Here is a 7,058-nt window from a genome sequence, read left to right on the forward strand (position 1 = left end):
CAATGGCTTTGTTTTCTTGTTTCATATTTTTCTGAGTTTGATCAGATTGCATGCCCTAGATAGCAACAACAGAAAAAGGTTAATAAAAAAAAAGAATGGAGATCGGATAACTGAAAAACCCTTTTAGTTTTCTTTATTTTCTCTACACAAGGCATACTCACACAAAACACTAGAGGGTGCCTAGTAGAAGTAGAAAAGATGCCCTCGTAAACATGTTGGTAATGCCTCGTATAATACCCACCTCAATGCAAGCTATTGAGTTTGGGAATAAAATTGTTGTAACAAGGCATTTGCCATCATTGTTGTCGTATACAATAGCTGCAGCTGTTGAGGTTATAACTTATTAGGTATAAAACTGAAACTATGGTGTGGAAGGATGTTTGATATTTGTCACACGTTCTATGCTTTGCCATTTTTGCAACAATTCCCAATTATTATTATTAGGACTAACAATGGAATGCTAGAGTTCCACATGGTTAGAAAGAAAGAAGCTTCCAAGAGTAAGTTTCAATAAGAGAGAGAATTAACACGAGGGGATGGTTTAATAGCAAATTTCGAATCCAAACGCTTCCATATGTCTTGGTTCCGGCCCTAGCTCATCCGGTCCCCCTTAGTTGGACTGGACACCCGTTATAAAAATAAATAATAATAAGAGAATTTGATTGAGATGATTTGGACATGTACAATTCAATTTTTTTTTTTTTTTGCTATGCAAACAGGGGTTTAGTGGGCAATGGGTTCAATATAGACCAATGATGGTAACAATGAAAAAAAAATTGGGGAACAATGGAAGAGAGGGTTCTAGAAATGAATTAATATTGTCAACACCAAATAGCTGGGGCAAGACTAGGGTCCATCTTTGAAGAACAATACAATGGCTGTGTACAGGCATAGCCATGGACAAGAATAGGCCCAACATAGCAATCCAAAGGACCAAACCATAGGTTGGGCAACCTAGATTGGCCATTGCAACCCTCCACATGACAAGAAAAAAGCTCATCTATAAATTAGATAGTTTTTTCCCTGATAGCTGCACAATGATTTTTTTTTTCTGAGGAATTCAAATATATAAAAGATACAATGCAATTAAACTTGTATTGGTCTGTAACACAAAGAGATCACTGCAATAATGTTACACACTTGTGTCAACTGGAAAGCTATTCTTTAGGGTCATGACATAAATACAACAGCAAAGTCCAAGCCTCAGAACTTGCCCAGAGTGGCTTACTGCATTTCAGAAAAAACTTTGATATAATGTGGCAAGAATTCCAAAAAGCCACAAAACTCTGCTCTAAGCAGAGCTGGGTTTCATCACTATCCACACCTTTCCTCCTATAACGATCATCTCTTCTGTCTCTGAGACTGTCTTTCTTCCTATAATCGTGCTCTTCCCTCTTGTCTCCACGGCTCTCTTTCTTTCTATAATCTTGTTAGTCCCTCCCGTCTTGGTGGCTACCATAACTCTTGAGATTCTCTTTATCTCTAGTTTCTTTTACCACATGATATTCCTCATCTCTTCTACCTCCTCTGTTCCTTTCATCCTCTTTGAGTCCTCTGCTTCTCTCACCATGCTTATGTCTATCATTTTATCTATTTGAGAAAATGCAGAGGTAGTTCTAATAAGTAATAAATTAAGAGAGAGATAATTTAGATAGTTCATACATGTTCAACAAAAATCAATTATAATCCCAATTACAAGAAACATTATTAAAATTAAATGTCATTAAAAGATGATAAACTAAGAAAAAATCAACTTAAATGATTTATACATGTTCAACAAAAATCAATTATAGTCCCAATTAGAATTTAAACTCATAGCTCATTTGGTTTGACATATTGCAAATCATCTTTAAGATTGTGGGTTCAAATCCAACTTACCAATAAAAAAAAAATATCTTTAACAAATGTGAGGAAGGAAGATTCAAAAGAATGTAGATTGAAATAATAAAAATAGATACGAGCACACATTCAACAACAAAAGACGTGACTTAAGATTGAGTGAAACAGTGGACCATGATTTGTTTAAGCGACCTCAAATCATTGGGATGAGACTTTGATGATGATGTGATGTTTATTGTAAAATCCCGAATTTTCAATTCGTATCTTGAGGAAAAAAATAAATAGTGGAATTTTAAGAAAATCTTGAAAGTGGAACTTAGGGGTAAAACTTTAAGATGTTTCTGATCATTTTTAATGGAATCTGACTTCACCATTGGATTCAAAATGTTCGAAAAACATAGTTTAGCCTGTAAGCACGCTCAAGTGCGAGTCCGAATATAAAAGTTACAAAATCCTCGATTACGGAGTCGGACCAGGCCAAAATAGTGAATTTTTACTAGAACAAGAATTATTAAGATTCTATTACACCATTAGATTTGTAACAAAAAATTATTGAACGTGGACTATTATTTGTCATTTTTGGAGATCACAAAGTTGAATTATCGTCAAAAACGAAAACGACATCAAGTTTAGGGGTCACCTCAGGCCAAAAATGTAAATTTTTGTTAAAGAAATAATTTATAGAAATTGACTACACCATTAGATTCGGAATGAAAAATTAGGCAAAATAAAGTATTCATTTGTCATTTTTGGAGTCCGGACGGTCAAGTTATCGTCAATCGAAAGAATAGGCAAAATACCGATTTCGTCCCAATTTTATATAAATAAAAAATATTTTTTTTTTTTTAAAACTCATCTTCCCCAACTCGTCCATATAGCTGCACGACAAATAAAAAAATGAAAAAAATTCATTTTTTTTCCTCCGATCTTCTACCTCAAATCCTCGTAAACGGCTCACCGTTGACGATCGCCGCAGAAGGGAAAAAGATTTGCAGCTTCGACATCTATAAAGCCCACCCAATAACTCTTCATTTCATCTTCTATTTCATCCGATATTGTAAAAAATTAGCCGTATACATATACGGGAGTTCCGAAACTTTGACCTCGGATTTGATCCGTTTCGAGGTTAAACCGTCCTCCGTCGCAGAAGGGAGAAAGGACGACCACATCGAGATCTTCGAAACCACCAGGCCGATTTCAAAAATCAGCCGCTTCGAAGTTCAATCCATCTCGATTTTTGCGCTGATTGTCTCGATTTTCGCTCACGCGCCTCGATCCTTTCGCCTAAAGATTGTAAGGAACTCTCAATTTCTATTAGTAATCATAGATTGTGAAAATTACATTTAGGATTTTATCGGAAAATTTTTAATGTATTTCCAAAATATAAAATTCATTTGTTATTTAAAAATTCACGCAAAAAATTGCATGTTTGATATGTTTAATTGTATTTTTTAATAAAGTATACGTGGGTAGGGTATTTTAACGGCTTATTTCCATCAGTTGGGTTTTGTGCACTGTTCGGACCCCGTTTTGATACAAAATTTGTATTCTTTTTCAATATTATTGATAAAAATAAATTCTATAGTTGGAAAATGTGATTTAATATTCAATGAACTCATATTGAGTTGATGAATATCAGAAAATGAATATTTTATTGATGAGATTGAAAACTGTAAAAATCGGAAAAAGGGTATGAAACAGTAAAATGTCAGAGTCACATCCAAGGGGTGATGTCTGCATTTTACATTGTTGTGTTGTGTGTAGGTTGATGAATAGATATCTAGGGATAATATTGTTGGTTGCATGTTTATTTAAATTTCTGTTAGCGCGAGGCGCTGTTTACGTTTCTCTTATGTTATTTATTTTAGGCCGGGTGGCCACACTTGCATGGTAGGAAACTGGATATCTATTCTCAACCTTGTATTATTAATTTCTCTTTTGTTTTCAAATAAATATAATATATATATATATATTATATATATATATATGTAGTTATTTTGTGAACTGTTAAAGAGTCTGTGAATGCCTGAAGGGATAGTGCGTCATATCATCCGGAGTGGTGTACTATCCTGGGATGTACGGTAGAGACCACCAAACTCATACGTGGTATGGGACGCGTATGAGAGTGGAGTTACAACTGGAATCCGGGATATTCCTCTCTATCTTTACCAGTGAACTTGTTATGTAAAGGTGGTCGTATACGAATGGTTTGTATATTTGGGAATCACATGCACGCCTGATAGGCATAGACGAAGATGATTAGTCAGTGATCACTAACAATCTATAGTAGTCGAACGTTCTGACACATCGAAAAGAGACCCATTGCTTACGTTCACGTCAAACGGCCAGCCTGAGTCGGATAAATGGTCAACCAAACGTGGTAAGTGCAGCGACCGACCACAAAATCAGGAACTAAAAGTCAGAGAAGAATTGTAATATCATGTCCCGACTGGGAGCGATCCAGTCGTGAATCCCAACTCTCTAATTTCAATACTCCACCATTGTGTATTATGTATCTGTTGCTTATTTTGATATATAAAATGAAATTCATATTTAATGTTTCCATTTGATCAATTAGATTTGTATAAAAAGAGAATGTTATAGTGAGTAATGATGATCGATGTAATGTGAGTTTTAAAAAGTTTAGTTGCTCATCCCTGGCTATATGTACCAGTTAATCGTAGTTTCTTTTGTAAAATTTTGTAGATTTTAAAATGATTTAGTATGCTTATTCGTTCATGTTAGAAGAGGTTATTGGCAGAAATTGTGTTCTTCCTTACTGGGTAAGCATTGTTACTCACTCTTTCCTTCTCCATTTTTTTAGTTTCAGATCTGGAGTTTGGCGAAGCAGGTGTAGAACACGAGTGAGGACTATCTGGTAGGTCAGATAGACGACCAGAGTCTGTTACCTGGTGAGTATTGAGGCTATACTCCCCTAGTGGTGTCGATTTATCCAAGAATATTATAGATGTTGTTCTGAGTGTTAGGATTGTTGGAGTGAGGAATCTCTGTATAATCCAGTATATAAACTTCTTCTTTCGCACTCTGATTTATCGTACATTATTAGACATATATAGACTTTCGCTAGTATTATATTTTATTTGTTTATGTGCAGGATTGTATGTCGTTTATCAGGTGCAGGTTGAACGCCTTGGAATGTTAACATAAACAAAGGAGACCATGCCAAAATTTCGAGGTGCCACCTAGTACCTCGAGATCTGACATGGGGATTTGTGTTAACGTTTGGCGGGGCGTCACATTTATAATTAAGTACAAAAGTGTCCAACTCAAGGGGTTTGTTTATTTATTTTGCGTAAAAAAATTTATCCAAATTTCTTACCACTTGAGCAAGCCAATGGTGCATTTAGGTGGATAACCACCATCCAACTTCTTCAAGCTCACGCCCTTATAAAAAATCTAAACCGCAACCTTTCCCAACTTCCACCTTGCCCAACCTATTAGATTGGTGGTTTTGGGGCTAAGGAAACCAGGGCATTTGGGTCTTTGTAACCCGGCGATTTTTGTAAAATTGGTTTTCTGGTTGGTTCTGTCATTTTGAACTGAAGATTCGTTCTTCAATGGTGGTTCATGTAAATTTGAAGACTTTTACTGGTTTTTTGAATGAGAGGTAGAGTAATTTATGAAAAAAAAATTTAATAATTGTAAAAGATTTGATTTTTAAAGATAATTCAGAGGATTGAGAGAAGATCTGAAATGAAATCTAAGAAACAGAGCTTAAATCAGTCAATTTTAGTAAAATTTGAGAGTAAAATAAGAAACCTAATATTTCAAAAGATTTGCATGCCTTCCTATATCTGTTTTCTGGAATTTAAAAAAACAAAAACAAAAAAAATTAATAAAAAGGATGAACGTAGGAGATCGAGATCGAGAAATCGATTTCAGATTTATACCTTGAGAGCCTTAAATGTAATATCCATGTCGGCGAGATTTTAGAGAAGATTAACCAGAGAATCTTCGGACTGATATAGAAATTTAGTTAAAATTGAATAAAAGAAAATTAAGAATTTTTTTTAGGGGAAACTAAGATCGAAACCAGACTTGATCAAGATTTTCTAGATGATCCTTGATGGTTAAGATCTTAGTCTGTTCTTCATCGATGGAACGTTCGTAGCTTCGATATCGATCTTCATCTCCATCGATCGATTGTGGAGTCGAAGGAAAACCTCCTTTACCTTCGTGGCTACCACTCTCCTTCTCCTTAATTTCCTTACATAGATCTAAGAGATTGTAGATCGCAGTTTCTGCAAAGAGATTAGAGAAATCTGATAGGGCTTGAGTTAGAGATGGTGAAACGAAAGAGAAGAGAGAAGAGAGAAATCTAATTTATTCGGGGAGGTGTTTATAATTTCTAAAACTTTTAAGAGAGAAAAATCTCACGTAGGTTATTAAATTCTCAATCCGATCTGCGCCGTTAGATCTATCATGATCCAACGATCCATATAATTTGTATGGATCTTTGTCCCAAAATTTGTCCACTGATCCCTTCCCTATATATATATAGTTATTTTTTGAACTGTTAAAGAGTTTGTGAATACCTGAAGGGGATAGTCTATCATATCATCCGAAATGATATACTATGCTGGGATGTACAGTAGAGACAACCAATCTCATACGTGTTATGGGACGTTTATGAGAGTGGAGTTACAACTAGAATTTGAGTTAATTTCTTTTTTATCTTTACTAATGACCTTGTAATGTTAAGGTAGTTGTACACGAATGGGGTAGTATAATGGAAATCACATGCACGCTTGATAGGCATAGATGGAAATCATTAATTAGTGTTCATTAATAATCTAGAGTAGTCGAATGTTCTGAAACATCGAAAAGCGACCCATTGCTTATAGTCACGTCAAACGACCAGCTTGAGCCGGATAAATTATCCCGTAAATGTGGTAATGCATCGACCAGTCAAAAAATCAAGAATTAATACTTTATTATTAGAACATCATGTCCCAACTAGGACCGATCCAATTGTAGAATCCCAACTTTCTAATTCCACTAGTCTACCATTGTGTATTATGCACATATTGCCTTATTTTGGATTATAAAATAAAAAATATATTTATTATTTCAATGTTATCAATTAGATTCGTGTAAAAAGAAAATGTTATAGTAAGTACTATGGATTGATGTAATATGAATTTTTAACTGTTTAGTTGCTCATCCCTCGCTATATGTACCAGTTAATCGTAATTCAT

The 7,058-nt window shown here is 34.8% G+C and overlaps 1 long non-coding RNA gene across 1 annotated transcript; it reads right to left on the reverse strand.

Moving 5' to 3' along the window:
• Positions 1-5,633: 5,633 nt before the first annotated feature.
• On the reverse strand, positions 5,634-6,129 carry LOC147380398 (uncharacterized). The gene is made up of 3 exons (XR_015175354.1): positions 5,899-6,129; positions 5,751-5,819; positions 5,634-5,661 (listed from the first exon to the last, which is right to left on the reverse strand). It is a non-coding gene; the product is annotated as an uncharacterized LOC147380398 (long non-coding RNA).
• Between the last annotated feature and the right edge of the window lie 929 nt (positions 6,130-7,058).

The sequence above is a fragment of the Akebia trifoliata genome, unplaced genomic scaffold (assembly GCF_017979445.1).
Source record: "Akebia trifoliata isolate Shusen 1 unplaced genomic scaffold, ASM1797944v1 Contig01424_ERROPOS175436, whole genome shotgun sequence".
NCBI classification, from domain to species: domain Eukaryota; kingdom Viridiplantae; phylum Streptophyta; class Magnoliopsida; order Ranunculales; family Lardizabalaceae; genus Akebia; species Akebia trifoliata.